Consider the following 18,466-nt stretch of genomic DNA (forward strand, 5'->3'; position numbering starts at 1 on the left):
TCGCTTTATGATGCTGAAGCGAAGCTGTAATGCACTCCGTTTCTAGGGGCAGCGACCGGACAGCGGCAGCCAGCTTAGCAGGAGGCAGCGATAACGACCCAGGCCTACCCCTCGTCCCCGGCCCGTGTAAATCCTTCTTTACTCCTTGCAACACTATTTTAATAATGATTACGCCAACACCAGCAAAAGAACTCGACGGTCACCTTTTGTAGTATATTAATATATTGTTATTTCAGTGTGTAGTCAATATCACCCAAACCGCGTGTTTTTTTGCAGTGACATGCATACTCATGCGCTTCATATCGGTTTTACGATTAAGATCTGTTTAGAGGATGACGTTAGGGCTAGTTGAGACACCCGTCACTAAGCACTGGGGCGAGCGTCCCAATCAGGCTGGGGGTTTTTATGCGACATGAAATCACTCGTATTGCAGTAGTATCGTGGTCATATGATCCTGTGTGGTAGTCGATATCACGATAATCAAATCAAACATTTAAAATGTGTTGTATTGCCATCCTCTTGTGAGAAACTAGATCTGATCCAATCTTTTCCTCAATATTTGCCACCACCGTGTTGCAATCGTACCTTAGCTTGTTTCATTTTCCTCTCCGTAGTTTATCAGTCTCCTTATAAAACAATAAACACGAAATGCAGGGACTCATTTCTCTCAGTAAACTTCAAATACAGTTTCCGTAGCAGTATAGTACCACACTACTATACTTCTATTGTTCTGAACATCGTGTTGTCATAGCGGCATAGCGATTGCAACCGTTCGCCCTATCCAATAGGGCATATGCTCATTTTTCTCCAATGACAGATTGGCAAATCCGTTACTGACAGAGTAGAAGGAGACGCACTTCGGTGGCCTTCTGCACGCATTCAGTTGGCATATCGTTTGGTTTACGTCCTGGTGGCTCCGATCGTAAGTTCCAAGGCCTCTGATGATTTTAACAGGATCGGTCGTGATCCCCTCGGGCTGGTACATAGTATGTCTTTGTCGACATTGGAAGATTCTCCCATCTCTGCCGCAACACACGTATTACCGCCGCCCACTTAGAACTTGCTAGTTATCCAGTATGATTAATATACTGAGGCTGATATTTCGCAGGAGTACGGCTTGGCTCAGAGAACACTAGCGTCACCTAGTGCTCTTTCATAATGGTACCATTCTTCTTTGGCATACAGTTTCTAGTCGCTCCAATAAACTCCACATACGATCTACATAGATATTCTACCTTAGCTCCTATCTTAGAACTTATCTTGCCGCTATTTAAAATCTATGTAAGAGCATTTTAAACTCGAGTTTCACACATAGCTCATTTGGCAAAGACCGCTTGGCACTCACGAACTTCAATCGTTCTGCCATAGCCCCTCGTATAACACTGAAAAAATTTCGGGCCAGTTTGAGAAAAAGGTTTTTACAGCTTTGCTTTGAAACTTTAACATGTCTTTTTTGCATCAATCTTCAAATCGAACCAAGCTCGGAGCACTGGTAGCAAGTGTATAAACGTGTATGTCCCGCCTCACAACTTGGTCTGCTGACCACTATCGTTCCTTCGTATGCCGCTCGTGCTCTTCACCCCTTCAGCAGATGCTGTCCCCAACAGGCCGGGCGATCGATCAATTCTTTCGCGGTTTCGACCATATCGTTAGCGGCCCGACTGTTGTTAACAAAACGTAACTAATTGGCTTAGCCTTGTTGTTACCTGGCAAGAACGAGAGCTTCACAGCCATCCGCTTTATGTTTTAAGATTATATATACATGCATAAAGTTCAATACAGTATGGTATTGCTGGTGCTTACGCCTTATTGATATGTTTAATATTGCTTTTCTAGCCTGTGACTTCGGAGCCTTTCTACTAGCGCTCTGCTTTGCATTGCTAACGTTCTACAGAGATATAATCCCCTGAAGGAACACGAGCGTATTGATGCCACTTAATCTCCTTGAATTCAACACACATAGCTGTCCAGACATAGATAAAATTATGTTTTTAGTTGAAGCTTTAACTTTTATTGTGAATGATCATGATGTCGATGCCCGTAGAATTTGGATCAAGCGGTGACTAAACTTAAGCTGTTATTCTTGCCCTTATTTTTATATGCTCCTATAAAGAGTAACGGCGGTTTTTTATCTAATAAAAACACAATAGTTCACTCCAATTCTAAGAATAAATCGGTTTGTTTATTTATATATTCATCAGCACTTCTTCTAATTCTCAGCCAATACTTTGAAGAACTCGTCTAGCTGATTTTCTAGGTTTTCTTCATTGCTAAATATATTGATACAAATTTCATTATCCAGTAATAGAAAGCATTAATTCGTAATTCATTGGTAACACGGTGGAAACCTTTATTACGTATGGTCCGGCATCGTCGTGGAGAACGATGGCTTTGCTGTGTTTACTGTGCCTTTCTTGTTCCACAGCCTCGTCTTTTCGAGGCACTTAGGCTATATCCATATTTTTGTCAATCACTTTGCTCTTCTTACCCACTTTCCAGTGTGTAAAACCCTTCAAGAAGGAAAAATTGACTGAAAAAAAACGGGAGCCATGTTATGTTTTAGTTGATGATTTAACTTCACTGTAGGCTTAAATATGTCTCCCAGAGCCATGAATCCGTTCATTTGCTTTATGTTAACGTCAAAATACTAGCCGTCGTCTCTCATACCTATCCTGTATAAATACTTGTCAATATGGCGGGCTGCTAATTGATACAGGATGAAACGTTGGATGGTAACGAAAGGCCGTACGTTCTTGTGTTCCGCATTCAGTTTCTGGGGCACCTGGGATTCTAGCTCTATTGAAAATGCCACAGGGTGAAGATTCGTGATGTTATTTGCTGATATTAATTGCATGAACGCAGTTTATTTTCTCTACGAATCCACGAGTTGGTTTTGACCCATGGTCCTCGGATGGCTGACGGGCGCCTGCTGCATCCTGCAGGTTTAAAATCCCATCTTTGAATTGAGTAAACCACTTTTAAAAAGCTCTACGTCGTATACAGCGAAAATAATCAGACTGTTTCGATGATGTTTTGACATTGACATAAGTATCGAAGATGTACCTTTCACTAAAAACATTTACGTTAAAACGAACCTATAGAAAGCAATCTTTTGAAAAATAAAACAGAATATTTACTTACTTTTTGATCAATCTAACACTTTTACTTCGACAGCCACATGTACGATCAAGCTAGCTTCGATGGCAAAAGTTACTGCGAGAAAATTAACACAGACTGCTTGGAACATGATATCATCCTGGATAGACTCCTATGATAATTTATTGCCAAGATTTTTTACGCACACGATTAATGTTTTCTTTATTACATTGCGAAACAATGCTACATAAAACCGGAGAAACAATTTTTGCTATAATTATTGTTTTATGAATTTCCCCTTCGCATCTGCAATTCTTCCTTTGTCGACCCCTACAACGAATAAAGACGACGTGTTGTGGTACACCACAGGGCTAGCCTATGTAGTCAAGCCAGCTCTACTAGTAATTCTTACCTTTAGTATTGGAAATTTCGGGAACAGCTCTATATCTATGCGTTCTGTCTCTTATATTCAAGAAAGGAATGAATGGATACGCGGTGAGGTCAACCGCCCAAGCAGAGGCAGTGATCCGGTTTCAAGGACCTGATTTGGCAATAGAAAAAAACACCTCATGCGACTCGAGTTCTCCTTCTTACGCCTTCTTTACCACTTGCACACGAATCAGGAGCAGCGACACTGGTGGACGATGTGGGTCTGCCGGTTGGTGCAGGCCACCGTACTAGTCAAGGGATTCAGAAAAAATGCAACACCGAGAGAAAAACTAGAGAGAAAGCATACAAGAAGGGAAAAGTACACATAGAGGCAGTGAGGGAGCCAAAGCAAGCATGTGTGCTCGGAGGACAGGTTGTCGCCGGCTGACGCTGCCGGTTAGCGGGCGCTCAGGAAGGTCAACGAGTAGGAGAATTAATCAAGGATTTGGCAATCTTTCCTGCAATTGGGCCGATCAACAAGTCTACCATCCTGCTTACCAGCTAGTCGGGCATCTTTAGGTTGGGCCTGTACCCTGTACTGAGGCAAGTTTCCATCCAGCTCGACCAACCGATATTATACACACACAGTCTTAAGAAAGACGAGGTTTTTTGAAGTCTAAATGAACGAACATACGCTGGGTTCCTCTTACCGATTCTGTTTTCGAAGTTCCTAAGAGCGCTGCTTAGAGGCTAATGTGTCACGCATTGGCGGTGATAGTAAGTATGGGTGCCGCCGTGGTCTTAGCTGCTGTGTCGTTATAATGAACGAAATTCGTAGCGACCTCGAGCAGCCAAACACGTGGCGGGGGCGATGAGTGCAGGGATGCCCATAACGGTGTGGAGGCTTTGCTGGATTTTAACTCTAACGATGGCAGAAACTGACGGACAAGAAATAATATCATGATTCAGGCGGGATAATACCTTAAGAATCGATCGCATGTCAACCCGGCTGATTGTTACTATTTAGCTGCACACTGCCTACGTTGCCCCTATTATCCCGATTTTTTCCCCTTCTACCCCGCTGATGGCCGTCTAGCATTTGTGTAGACGCTGAAAGTATCTTTTCGTAGCTTCCCTTGAAATGACGAGGAAAGGAACAGGCTTAGTCGGGGCGATGGGTGAGGGAGTATAAGCGTCGGGTCTACAGAAAACGATGAAGAAGACGGTGACAGCGCCTTCATATCCGTCGTATTCCTCCGCTTGGGAGACGCCTAATTTCTCCTTCTTTGACCCACATACTCCTCATCTCCCGCCAAGTGTCTCTTTCTCAGCCCCCTTCGGTAAGTGACGCCCGTTACCATCTCCTTAGCTTCAGTAAAAGGGACAATTTCGTTGAGGATAAATATTACCCCTGCACGAACAACTCCATCGTCACGAAAGAGAACTTTGCCGGCCGCCCGGTTGGAAGGTAGCAACCGTAAACTCTTTCGACTACGCGCATGTTGAACGTAGTGCTCAATACGCGCACATTACACACAGAGCACGCCTCTACCGGTTGTCGAATTGCTATATCGAGTTGTCTCTGTCGCACACTTTAAAAAGGGTGAACTGTCGGGCGCGAGGCGACAGCGGTGTTCGATGCTGCACCTACTGTATGGCAGCGTGCTCAACTTGGCGAAATAGATTTGACAGCATGGCGAACTAGAGGCGGGCTGTAGAAGAATCTTAGCGTCCTGGGCACGAAGTGCGGCAACAACAGTGGCACCGACGGATAGTTGGCCTGTCTGGAAAACTGAATGGCTGGTTAGGCTTCTTCCTTCGACTAACGCATATGAGCCGATTCGTTACGCAAGGCGACGGTTGGGGGCTGTTAAGAATGGCTGGTATTTCACTTCTGACCTGTACTTGTAGTCTCATTAGAGGCCAGTCGCACAGTGACCATTCAAGACTATGCTAGCTAGTGAGGGGCGCGACGTTCTGTAGAGGCAGAGTTGCCTTCTACGAGTGGACTAATTTGTTAAGCTGATGCACGCCCGCCGGCAGTAGCAGTATCACAAGGCTCAGCTTAGATCAGGTAGCACTTTATAGTAGCGTAGATTCAGTAGTTGAATTATAAACTGAAAACAGAATTGCTTCAATTGTTGCTCGCCGGTCGCAACGAGTGACGAACGTCCACGGCGAGTGAGCCGAGTGGGTGGTTTGTGGTCGTGCGGCCGATGGCGGTAACTGTGCTTCTTCCCAAACACATCGCCTCACTGGTAATATTCAGCCACCGCAGTTTGTTGCTTTGCAATTTGGACAATAGATAAACGGCTCGATTCTGCTGCGCTCGAAACCTTTTTCAGCTGGACGACGCCCAGTTCGTTTGAATCGCACACCTCAATGGCGTAGGTTCTTCAAAGAAATATTGCTGTAACAACAGCCGCCACGCTAACAATAGCCGTTGAAACTACTCCGACAGTCAAACAGCTTTAGTCGGCGTAGCATTTTCGCACGGTCGCCTTGGCGTTTATGTAGCTTCTCTGCGTATGGTAGGTAGTTATGCTACGCAGTGTGGGCTCCACTTTTAGTTGGTCATAGAGAAAGATATCTGGAAACTTAGGCAAGGCCCGCATTTGACAGGGCTGACCAAGCAGCAGATCCCAAAAAGTAGAGCGACTCCGACCAGATCTACTTCGCACTGCCTCTCCGCTTTTTCTGAGAAAGCGTCAGCGCATCAAGATATCCAGCAGCCTCAGTCACTGCCCTATTTCGCTGGCGGCGTCAAAATAGTGGGCGTTACGAGGCAGATTACTGCGTGCAAGAAACTTTCTATTCTCCTTAGGCAAAAGTCTGAAAGCTTTTCCTGTCTTTCTGCTGCCGTAACCCTGTCGGTCAGCCAGTTAGCGAGCATTCTGATCCGATGCGGCTTCGGTAGCGACGTGAGTATACCCTCTACACAACATCCCTGTACACCTTTTCGCCCGTTCGTATTATTGTATCACTAGAAACGATAACAGCCGGAGTAGGTCAGTCTAACATTAATATGACATGAAGAGATTTGGTTGTGAGTGAGGATGGCCGCGCCGACAGAAAGGTCAGCTGACTCATTGTGCCTCTGGTCATGATCCGTTAAACTACTTTACAGCCAAAACATACTTGCCCGCCCAGCACAGGAGTGAATGTGCTGCTTCCAAGACTGTAGAAGTACTGATGCTCTCGCACAAAATCGCAGGCTTCTGTCTGCGGTTGTGTACGTCAGCCTCTCTATGTCCACGATAGATGTGAGCATAGAAACACCAGACTCGGCGAAAGGGCTCTACGAAAGGTCTAGCAATCGGAAGTGAAAAGGAACCTCAGCGATGGCACTTCGTTTTTCGTTAGTTAGTGATGCAGTGGTTGTTCGGACCCGCCTGGGAGTCAGACGAGTTGTAAGCTTAGAAGCAGATTGCAAGGGCCTCTTGCAGGCGACCGGAGCTGGTGGAACGGCCGCTTTAAGAAATGGTCCAAGAAATGGAGAGATGGGCAACTGTGGAATAGCAGCAGGCAGGCCCTGCCTATATAGTCTTCGGTGTGCGTGCGTCAGCATATTGCAGCAGACGCTGCGGTACCTAGCTCTCCTGCGTCCCGTTGTTGTAGGAAAATGTGTGCCCACTTCTTGCACCAGTGACACTGTAAGTCGCCGAACTAAGCAAGAAGTGGTAGAAAAGTTGCCTCTTTTGAGCCATTTCAAGGCGCGATATATCGGCAGGAGGCACGATATCTGCTCGATTTAAAGAACGCACCTCCAATAAGACCCTACTTTTGCTGCCTCTTCCGCTGCCGGCGGCTGGATGGCTGGCAGTTAGGATGAAATTCAATTGAAGACTACCACACCTTCTTTTTCATGGCTGGCTTCGTCCTTCTTTCAGTTGTTGCAGCCATCTACGCTGCCAATATACAGGACGACTCCGCCTTATCGCCAAATAGGATTCGTGTACGTTAGCATGTGGCGACGGCTGCGGCCACAGAGAGGACCAGTCGCTACCCTCATCGACGTTTAACAGAGCTGCAGAAGAATTCTAAGCAGGGCTCAGAAACTGGAATAAGCGCCACCAGAAATCAACTTTGAATATGTGGGACGTGCGGTGATTACGTTGTTGCGATTAGGCTGCCGCTGACGTAACACAACGGAAGACGATCCTTGGCTTCGGCTAAGCCAAATATAAACGCCTGAACATTCATAATGAGTCACGACCCCACACTCTGGCGACGGGGGTCTACAGATGGGTTGTTAGACACTCTCATAGTATGCTACACAATAATCTGTGCCTGGTATAAAACGGCATTTGTTGTTAAACTATACTGTTCGTCGTTTAACACACCCGATGACAATAAGCATTTGATTTGCATCATATATTATTAGCGTTTTAAGCTATTTCTACTATAGCTTATATATCTGAGTCATGTCACCTCTTGCTCTGCACGTGGCTTGAAACGCATGCGTATGATGTCGGATATAAGTCCGGCCTACGGCGTAGTATCATATTGAAATTTTAGTGTCCAACTATACGGTGGCTATTGAAGACCTTAATGGAGGTTGTTTAAACCCACAAGTGGGGTGTCGCGAAATACAGACGAGTTGCAGACTGCATACGTGGCGCATCGCCTAAAGCCGCCTTTAAAGGAAATGCTCTGCCGAAATTGGGTCCGATTGCAGCTTGCGTCGAATATGGTCCTGGCAGCTCAGGTGACTAAGTCTTGGTGATCCCTTTGAGGCAAATCCTAGAGTTGCGGATGGAAACTAGCTGAACAGTTTTTCTTTTGAGCAATTCCTACAACTAGAACTCCAACATAAAGTAGTAATGGCAGATGTTGAAATGAAGAATGTCACCATTATCAAAATCATGCCTTACATTATCCAAATTAGTTGCCTGCAGACTTTCAGTGCATATATATATATACATATATATCGGAAATCTAAATTTTTTTGGTGTGCAATGCTAGATAGATTTAATTACGGTAGATATAATTACGAATGTGCATATCTGAATTCTTTTTTTCTTTCTTTTTAAGTGCAACAACAACGAGTAGGTCAAAAATTACACCGCCAACTTTTTATACTCTTTCCCATTGTATCACTTATCGAACAATAAAGATACAAACTTGTCTAAAAAAGCCCACACAAATTGGTCTGAAAATGTAAACCACGCATTTTGTAGGCTTATATACGCGCGGCGCAATAGCTTCATGGCAGATATTGTAATTAGTTTTGCGTCACTGGTGCGTCCGGCCCAATACGACTATGCAGGCGCCGTTAGCGGTTATTACCTGGTTTCTCCTGTCCTGACGTTGCTGTGGCGATACGCGCGACTTCGATGATACAACGAGTAGTAGCAGCCCAGGTTATGATTTGGGGTAAGCTGGTTGGAAAGTTCATGACGTCACCTCACGCTTATTCCTGATCGATTTTTATCTGATCGATTTAGGATCGTCGGCCGATTTTTGCTACCTTGTCAGGTCCGGTCTAAAGGCTTGTTGCACGCCACACCAGTGAGCCTCATCGGTTCCACACCCCACCAACACAACGTCCGCCACGTCTGCTGCGCCGGTACTGTTGGCGCTATCATTACGAAGTCACGCTGACCGCACGTGAACTTGCCTTCCCTTTGGTTGGAGAACTGGCCAACTTGGCCGGAATAAGCGACTAAGCAAGCGTGCCTTATAAACACTATCAAGATACTTCCCTAGCACAGAATGGCCCTCTTTTCTCAATTTTTCAAATCTGTCCTGGAATGGGTTTGATCGATCATCCATCCCTAACCGAATTCCGACGACCCACCTACCAGGTTAGCTAGACTGCTACAGTAGAAACTATCGCACAGTGCCGATAATAGCCTAATCCAGCGGTGGCTGATTCAGGGTGAAGCATTTCGGGTTGACAACTTGGCTAAACATCCCGTCTTGGCAGTTCGTTTCGCCGGCCGAACGAAATAAAGAGGCAGGGCTCAGTTTAAGGCGGTAACAGAGAAAAAAAAAATAAACATGCGCGGCATTGTATGAACGATGGATAGGTGTCCCAGCAAGATTCAGTACGTTAAAGGAAAGGCAAGATTTTTTTAATAAGACGTAGTTTGGAAATTATCGGTAATAAGTGATTGCCAATTGTGATGACTCAAGTCTTGCTGACACTTGACTTCAGATGAATCTAGATTAGCCACTATTATTTAAAAATCGACGTATTTATCCAGGAACTGTAGCCCGTTATATTATAAAAGTGCAACGACTTACACGAATGATATATTTGATTGACAGTCGGCTGCAGACTCTTCCGTCGAGTCCAACACAGCACGTTCTACAGAGCGAGTATTGCCACACGTTCGAAGGAGTGCAGCTTCTGGCGCACGGTAAGCACTCATTCATTAAATTATTGCGTACAGTATACAGGAAGCAAGTAGTTCAGCGCTGCGTGTGGGTAATAACATTGATATGACGAAAAAATGAACGGCGCTACATATGCGCGCACAGTTGGTCTCCTGAATCAGCTAGTATCCAGCCGAGCAAACGTCTGACCAACAGAAAAGGGCTTCGCCGCGATGCGTTTGCTCACTTCATAAATGTAATAAGGGTCATGCTGGGACTCGAAGGCAAAGAACAAGAAGTAGGAAGGTAAAAACTAGAAGCTTAGTAAGTGCCTGTGAGGGAAATAAATACGGGGTTAGTTTTAACCCATTTGCTCATTTATAAAGCTGACCCGGATTCGAGCAAGGTCTCAGGCCGACGTAGTAGGCAGGTACATCAACGTTGCTTCAGCTCACCCCGCGACGATTATGATGAGCGGTTACAAGGTGTAGGAGGGTTGTAGGGGGTCCCCCTGAGAGTAATCTGCTGTTGTTGGTGTTGTTGTCGACGCAGCCGTTGTCCCCCTGCTATCTCTGCACGAGGTGTTTTTGCCGTGATGATGGTCGTAGCCTCTGCAAGAGCAGCAGCAGCCGTTGCCGCAAGAATAAAGGTCGCATTTAGCTGCCGGCGGCGCATTCTTCCCCAACCACCCGAGCTCACACCAACGCGGTGTTCCGGCCCATCGCATCAGGCGCCAGTCTGCAAGTAAGGTCAGCTGGTCCATAGGTGACTATCAGCCGGTTTCTATGACCGCCAACAAACAAGGACTCAGTTTTTCTTTTGAAACAAAATTCTAAATCGCACTGCAGCCTGCTATCGTTGGTTGAACCCGTCGGTCACTTAGCGGCCCTTTCACAAGAACAACAATTATCGCTATTTACACAACGCAAGTACCGCAGGAAAAACTGAGTATCCCCACTGTCTTCACAGCATCCCACTTGCGCGCAAGATATAGGAAGAGAAAAAAAGATCGGCTGCAAGAAAATTACAAAGATACGGCACGACCCGCAACTCGGGCCACTGCTAGCATTAGTATTACAGTACAAACAAGCTTATACAACTTATGCTAAACTCTGGCTGAAATTTAAGCCACTCGCCTACTTTCTTAAGCGTTAAGCCCTATATAAATATAAATTCGTACGGATATCCATGTACGCACATATAAATGTGTGCGTGTGTGTGTGTGTTTGCATGTGTTTACACAAGGTTGGCGTGTTGGTAAATGGTCCAGGGGAGTGTTTTGGATCGTCTAAGTGGGAATGCTTCTTCGTGCATGTGTACATTGATCGTGAGCTCTGTTTCTCTCACTCTGACCATCTGCAGCCTTTACGTAGTATACAACCCCACAGCTGCCGTTGTAATAGTAGCGGTGCGACGAGGAAGGTAAGAAGATCCGTGAGAGTTTATGAAAAACGAACGAATGGACGGGCCGGCCGCCAACTAAGGGAGACTGTATGTAAAAGTTGCCAGAGCTGCAATGCTAGCTGAATCTAGCTCTTCTAGGCCCCCAATGTCTGCTCCTTCTAGGGCTGATGCTGCCGTCTCTGCCGCCACCTTTGCCCTTGCCGCTCGAAAGAACGCCGGGTAAATAGTGGCAGCCGTTGGTGCTATTTGAGATGGTGGAAGGGTGGACGGCAGCAACAACGACGCTACAACGGCTGAGCCGCGGCCCATTAGTTACAAGCTTCGTCCGCTTTTCTCTTATTTATTAGCGGCGTCCAGTTCACCATCTGATCTTACTTCGAACCTTATTTCCCGTCTAAGAGCTCAGGGGAAGATTCGTCTTTGTGGCAAGATGGCCCGACATAAGCAAGCAAGTGTCCTAGCCACTCTTCAAGGATATTACTGAGACTCACACCAACGTACATTCTACGACTCGCCAACTACTCGCTACCCGTCTCAGGTCCGCTGGACCCGACCTTTCCGAGTACAGTTTCGCGTAGAGATACTTCCTAATCCTCCCGGAATCCAGCTTCAGGGAATGGCGGCTAAGGCTTGGTTTGACACATCGGCCGGCGGACAAGGCCGGTAGCAGACACCCACCGTTAAGTAAAACAAATTCTTGTTGAAATTGCCAGTGGTCCTTGTTACGGCCTGAGATTTCCTTACGTCGAAACGATTGTACAAATCGCGCCTTAAAAGATACGTTTTTAACGTGTTGCCATGGAAACCGTACGTTTATATATAACTTCGATGTTTTTAGGAGGTGATATAAGAAAAAAAGTATCTGTTTTGTGTTAAAATATTAAATCGTAGCTAGCATTACAACAAAAGCTAACACCTTCGTTATTATCAGTTCTATTTATCCTAAATGGCTATGGTTATTTGAAGCAAGAATACATCATTGTGAAGCATACTTTTAATACACGCAGCCGTGGCTAGGAACTACGCTTTATCCACCGATCTTTAGCCGAAATGAAATTGCCCCATAGCTATTATGCATGCATGGACCAAATTACGTACAACAGCCGCTTAGATACTATCTATTTAAGCGTTTGAACCCGGGCGTAGATATACAGATACAATTCGTTTCGTGCTGGGAGTAAGCCAGCCGTCTAACGGCGACGCCAAATATAAGGCTCGAAAGCGTATATCCAGCGTAGTAGTTCCATCTAATATTATTGTCGACGCCGTAACCGAACTCGTTCTAAGGAAATCAGATTTCCATTGTTGATCTCCCGCATGTTATACACGCATATCTATGTCACTGGCTCGGGCTGAATTAGCTAACTTTAACATTGAGGTATTTTGTAAATTTAAAGTAAAGTACGACATACCGAAACAATGCAGGATGGATTGCATTTTTTCCTACACAGAAATAAAAACAAAACCCCGGATTTTACTAGTTGTCATACAACAACTCTATTGATACAAACCGTACACATTTGAAGACCAGAGACTTTAATCCCTGACCTCTGTCTTACCGGGGTTCTAGTAAACTAATAGCATAGATTAATGGAGGCGAAAATAAGCTGATAGCGCACGCGTAGATGGACGAAGGTTAGCCGGCTAATTTTTGTTGCGGTATACAAATAATGACAAATTTATAAACACTTTCCATAATTATAAGCAAAAAGATAGACTTTATACAAACAGAAATGAAAGATCCGTAGCCTCTTGTTTTCGCAGTCGGATGCCCGAAATTAGCAGCTAAACAAAAATAGTTTTCGTTAGCTAATTGGTCTGTTCTACCCACAGATATACAGACAAGCGTACACGGAGATAGATATCTCCTTTATAGACAACTAGCTGCGTGAAACGTAACGGCGAACTAGGTGTTCATCGGTTTACTTCGCTCTTTCTCAGCTTCACGCGCGCATGTACTATTTACCATATATGCTGTGAGTAAAACGACGCTGTGCAATGCTCGAAACTGGTAGCCTCTTTTACCGTAGCGTAAACAAATACGTGCTGTCCATTAACAACTCGTGCTTAGCAAATCCATTAGCTTTCTCAATGTATGGGACGTGGCATTTGGGACGCATACGTTCCAGCCATCGACCTCGGAGGGGGGCAAGCACGCATAGAGCTAAAGGCTACACGTGTCGACAGACGGACGCTTAGATCCAGAGCCTGACCACATTGAATAGACAGGCGACGGAGTAATCAAAACTATGTTAACTTATGACGCCAACATGTAGAACACATTAAGAAAAGTCTTGCTTTTTAGAATATAAAAATGAATATTGGATGGCAGACCGTAGGCTAACCAAGGTTACCTGTAGATTTATGTTAGAGATTGTAATACAATGTACGTATACGTGAATTCAAACGAAGTACTCCATTTTTGTTTATATACATTCAATTTCTGGAATGCGAAGGGCTTGCCAGCCTGGACAACGCATTTAAACGGCAAAATATGAAAAGTAGACAAAATTTAATGGCTTCTGTGTTATTGGGTCGCATTCTTGAGGATATTTCGACGCTAAACCCAAAGCGGGCCTTGCATTTGATTAAACAGCATAGATAGGCATATAATTTTGCTATAAGAGTACGCCGTGACTTCAGCGTCTTATAATTTGCCGGCTTTCGTCAGTCTATCTGTTGGATCTATTGATCGTAGTTTCAGTAGATGTACGAACCCGCGTTTTCTTTACACCCCCTTCACGCTGCCTGCTGCATCTCGACAACATCGTTCGAAATAATGGGAGTCGTGGCAATGACACGATGCGCGTGACCATAACATGAAATATATTCCCAGTGACTACTAAACACGCACACACACATAAACTCACGATACAATCATCATCTGAATATTCATAGATATAGTTGTTATAAATTATTGTCAGGTGCGTTTGTGCAGGTACTTCAAAACAAATACAACCTTCACACCGACTTCGTGTTGACTAACATCGAATCATATGAATAAAACGAATACGCGTCACGGTATGCTGCTCTTATTGCGTTTAACATGCCTTTCGGAAGGATCAGTAAATCTGACGACGCATACATATGACACACAATTAATAGTGATGTTTTGTCCGAAACGATTTCTACCTGTTATCACATGTTCGTAAAAAATACGGTAGCAAAATAATAACAATGTCTCGTGTTGATTGCGTCACTTTGTCACACGACAGCGTTCATGGCCCGGTTTCCATAAGTCCATTGTGTTTACTCAGCTCGTCTAACGACATTAACAAATTACACTCTAATGTTGTTGCCAGCTAATACGAGCGTGGACGTTCTGGCTTGACACTCTCATTCTAGCCGATCGTTCGAGCTGACATCTGAACGCTTGGGCCGTCAACAAACCGCTCGCTGTCGTGCCGCTCGTGTTCTCGTAATTGCTGCTTCTGCTCGTCTGCTCTTGTTCACTTAGGAATTGCGTAATAGGCCTTGCCGTTAGTGTCGTTGCCTTCGTCTGCTGCTCCTCATGGTTGTCCTGAGCTATCGCCACGCCTAAGCGGACAGACAGAAAGCTCTTTCTGCACGTGTGTAAGGGCCAGGGTTGACGTCGGCCGTGAGTCTGGCCTTCTAGCTTTCCTATGTTTTTTGTTCGTAACTAGTCGCCTATGACCAGTGTCTTCTTCCGTTGGTGTTCTCGTTGTTGGGGCTTTCCCTATGATGCTGCTACCGCTGCAGTCGCTGTCGCTGTCGTATGAATGTATATCATGGCCGTATCGCGGGTCTCCTGTTTCGGCAGGGAGTGTCCGGCCGCATTTTGACACCCCCTGACAAGTGGCTAACCGGTAGCTGCAGCGATCATAAAATGAGGTGACAACGGCCACGACAACGGCTATTGACAGCATATTGGCAGAAGATCAGCAGATGCTTATGCCTGAAGTTGCTTTGTTTCGATCTATCTATCTACCTACCTATCTATTTGCAGCGAATAAGAAGATTGGCTTCACCTAAACTGTCCGCCAGCTTTGCTTGTTTGTCAAAACCTATAAAACAGCATACGCTTTCAATCCGTAGGTACAACGACGAGTTGCGTTTTGCTATGTGCGCAATACGAAGGGTTTGCGATTGACGGTAGGATGGTGGTTTCTTACCGTATTTTTAATTAGTTCTTTCTCTGTTCATATAGGCCATTCGCCGAGGATATTCTATACCACAGGGCCGGATTGTGGCCAGGCAATGAAAGCGAGTAAACAAGCAAAGCTCTAGAGCGTTTACTACTTTTAAGTGGTAATTGTTTCTTACTTTATCATATGTACATGTCGCAAGTATCGTTTTCATTATGTCTATATCTCTTGACTGCTCTGAGGAACACGGACACATCCACCGCCTCCTTTATAATACAGTAGCTATGAACATAGTAGATGGCACCCGGAGCGAAGTTGAGGCGGCTAAGCTTATAAGCTGTCATATATATAGATATATATATATATATCTGAGTTTACTTATACCAACAAGTTCTCGATACACGCTCTTCTGCTTTAGCCCAAGTAACACTGCGACAATATCTGATTTTCGCCGAAGTTTACTTAGATCACCAAGGGTATTATTGGAAGACTGAGAACGCATTCCATGTCAGGAAACTCTGCATAAAAACATAGGCATAAAATACTCCTGTGTCAGTAAAGTGCGCGTTTGCCAATCGAATAAGCCATTAGGTAAGCAATTTTTGCCACTAACAGAGCTAATAGCGAACGGGATGGAGTCTTCGCAGGGCGCTGTCTCGTTATAAGTGAGCTACCTATGGTAGTTCCCAAGGCTCGCAAATTCACATCGACACTTATTAGTAATCGCTAATGATAAAGAAGAAGCCTTTTTTTTTTCGTTCAGAAACAGTTATGTACAATCTTTCAACATATTCTAATGTACGCCACACATCTTGTTGAAGCGATTTTGTTTATGCTATTGTATGCTTTGTCACACACGTTGACAATTATGACTACTACATTATGGTACCCTGTATCTGGCAGGAAAGAATGAGCGGTCGCGCGCATTACCTTCCAGTAACGATATGATTCTTCGATCTAGTTGCCACCGTTCGTTTACGTACTCCCTTGATACATAGTACCCTCTTTAGCTTACTCTACCTAAAAAGCGAAAACGATCATATTGTCGTTCTCACTACCATCCTTTTGTCCCTTACTTTCACACACGTTCGCTCTTCGGTGCCTTGCATTCCGCCCCGAGACCGCAGAACAACCTCCGTCCCTGTTCATGCTCTCAAATAAGCCTCGATTTTCGACAACGTGTAGTCGTCCTTCCATAGCGACTGGGTAGTTTGGTCGACTGAGCTAAACTAAACGGCCGTTCGATGTCAGCAACTTTCTTTGATGCACTGTAAGCCGGTTGACGGCATCAGCCAGCAGTTGGCCTATCGAAAGCCGAGAAGAGCAAAAAAAACGTATCACTGGAACTAGGTTGGGATTCTCGGGTGTGTTGGAGACTGGCTGACTGATCCTTGATTTGCAAGTGTCGGTAACACATGTTGCCTCATGAAGTTTGGCTTCGGGCTGTGAGGGTAAGAACAACAGAAGAAAAGCCGACAAAAGAAGAGAATAGGTTCAGGTATGGTCAGGCCGGCACTGTCAAGGCTCGGCGGGTAAGAGCAACCTTGGTAACGAATACTGGAAGAGGGCCGAGGAAAAGAGTAGTAGTCAGACGGAAAGAAGGCAAGAAGAGAATGGTAAGTATTAGCGGAAGAGCGAGCGAAAAAGGCAGCGAATGAGAGCGCCACTTATTGTCTCGAAAAAAGGCCATTGTAGTAACACTAGCTATGCTGCGCGAGTGGTGGCGCCATTATGGCCACCGCCACGGTAAATACGGTGCCTCCTATGGTCAGCCTTGCTGGTACGGTTGCTAGATGACGGCCTAAATCAAACAACCCCGGTGTTATCGCCAGTCTTCGGCTTGTGACCAGGACCGCTAAATATAGGTATACAGCAGATCCAAACTCGGGATTATCCGTTCTTCTCCGTTTCATTGTCCGTGTCCTGCGTATTCGTTACCTAGTGAAGCTCTAAGTAGAACATCAGGGACAAGACTGAGAGAGTCAGCAAAGTTACCCCAACCAGGGTGAAGTCAACGATGCTACGAAGGCGTGTGCATCTGTGTCTGTTTTCGACCCCCCCCCCCCCCTGCAACGGACGGCAAATCTAGGAAAAAGGAGCATTCTTCTCTATTCCGGCATCTTATTCTTTTTCGAAAAGAGTGTCCCGATAGACAAACGTGTGCTTAGCTTTCTAGTTCTTATACAAATCCCGCTGCTGATGCACGTTTACTTCTTGCAGCGTTAAGTACTGCAGTAAACACGGGTCAACTAGCTGCTGCACGAATGGCCACCAATAAGGCGCGGTTTTCACGTTAAGTCAAGTGGGCTCCGTGTTACTTAGCGAAATAGGTGGGTATCCTTGCGGTATTAAATCGAAAAACGCATAAGCTATACATCTCGGGTTTATAAAGATTTATAATAGGGAAGTAATAATATATATTTGAGTATCTTGTTTTTAGGTCGCGGCATAACGCTGCAATCATATAATGGGTTCTGGACCACATGTCCAAACGTATAAGGATGTTTACATCACAATTTTTTCTTTATTAATAATAGTAAGTAAATATAGTACACATTAAAAATTAGCTCTTTTAAATCGCCTTAGCCGATAAGAGAGTCTAGTCTTGCGTTACATTATCTTTTGATATTGCAAAATAATCTACCTACAGTAGAAGCTTATGCTGTCAAGTGTGCCACAACTTTGCTAAGTAGGCCTATATCTAAGTTATCACCGTTGCATACAAATATTACCTAGCTTTTACCAGATAAACTACCTTTGTTGACTAATAGGCATGATGGCGGTCCACTTTACGTAAAATCGAAGATTGTTAGCGCTGCATCTTTTGTAATTGCAAGACTGACTGCTAAGGACAAGCGAGTCTACAGGGGGACAAAAGATGCCCGACTGTAGTATAGTGGTAGTGTTGGTAAGTGCTGGTCCGTATAATCGGATCGAGGAGTCAATCTCTAAGGCGCCTCGAAGAGGCTACTATATGCCGTGGCTGTGACTCTGTGAAACAGCGCGATAGACTCGGTTGTGTCTAAGCTCCCTATAGGGGTCAGTGCTACAAGCTGCAGTGGGGCTGTTTGCAAACCGATTTTAGGTGACCTCAAAGGCTCTGAGATGCCCCCAGCATAGCCCATAGTAGTCAGTCAGTCAGCCATCCTATTATTGCGCCATGCACCACT

At 45.1% G+C, this 18,466-nt stretch overlaps 1 protein-coding gene across 1 annotated transcript in view; it reads right to left on the reverse strand.

Annotated features, from left to right (window-relative positions):
- Positions 1-2,178: 2,178 nt before the first annotated feature.
- Positions 2,179-18,466, reverse strand: part of LOC111258940 (uncharacterized) — a 140,768-nt gene continuing 124,480 nt past the window's right edge. The window contains exon 7 of the mRNA XM_086967658.1: positions 2,179-2,530. The gene's annotated coding sequence lies outside the window, so the exon portion shown is untranslated. The remainder of the gene's footprint in view (positions 2,531-18,466) is intronic.

The sequence above is a fragment of the Varroa jacobsoni genome, unplaced genomic scaffold (genome assembly GCF_002532875.2).
Source record: "Varroa jacobsoni isolate VJ856 unplaced genomic scaffold, vjacob_1.0 scaffold_277, whole genome shotgun sequence".
NCBI classification, from domain to species: Eukaryota; Metazoa; Arthropoda; class Arachnida; order Mesostigmata; family Varroidae; genus Varroa; species Varroa jacobsoni.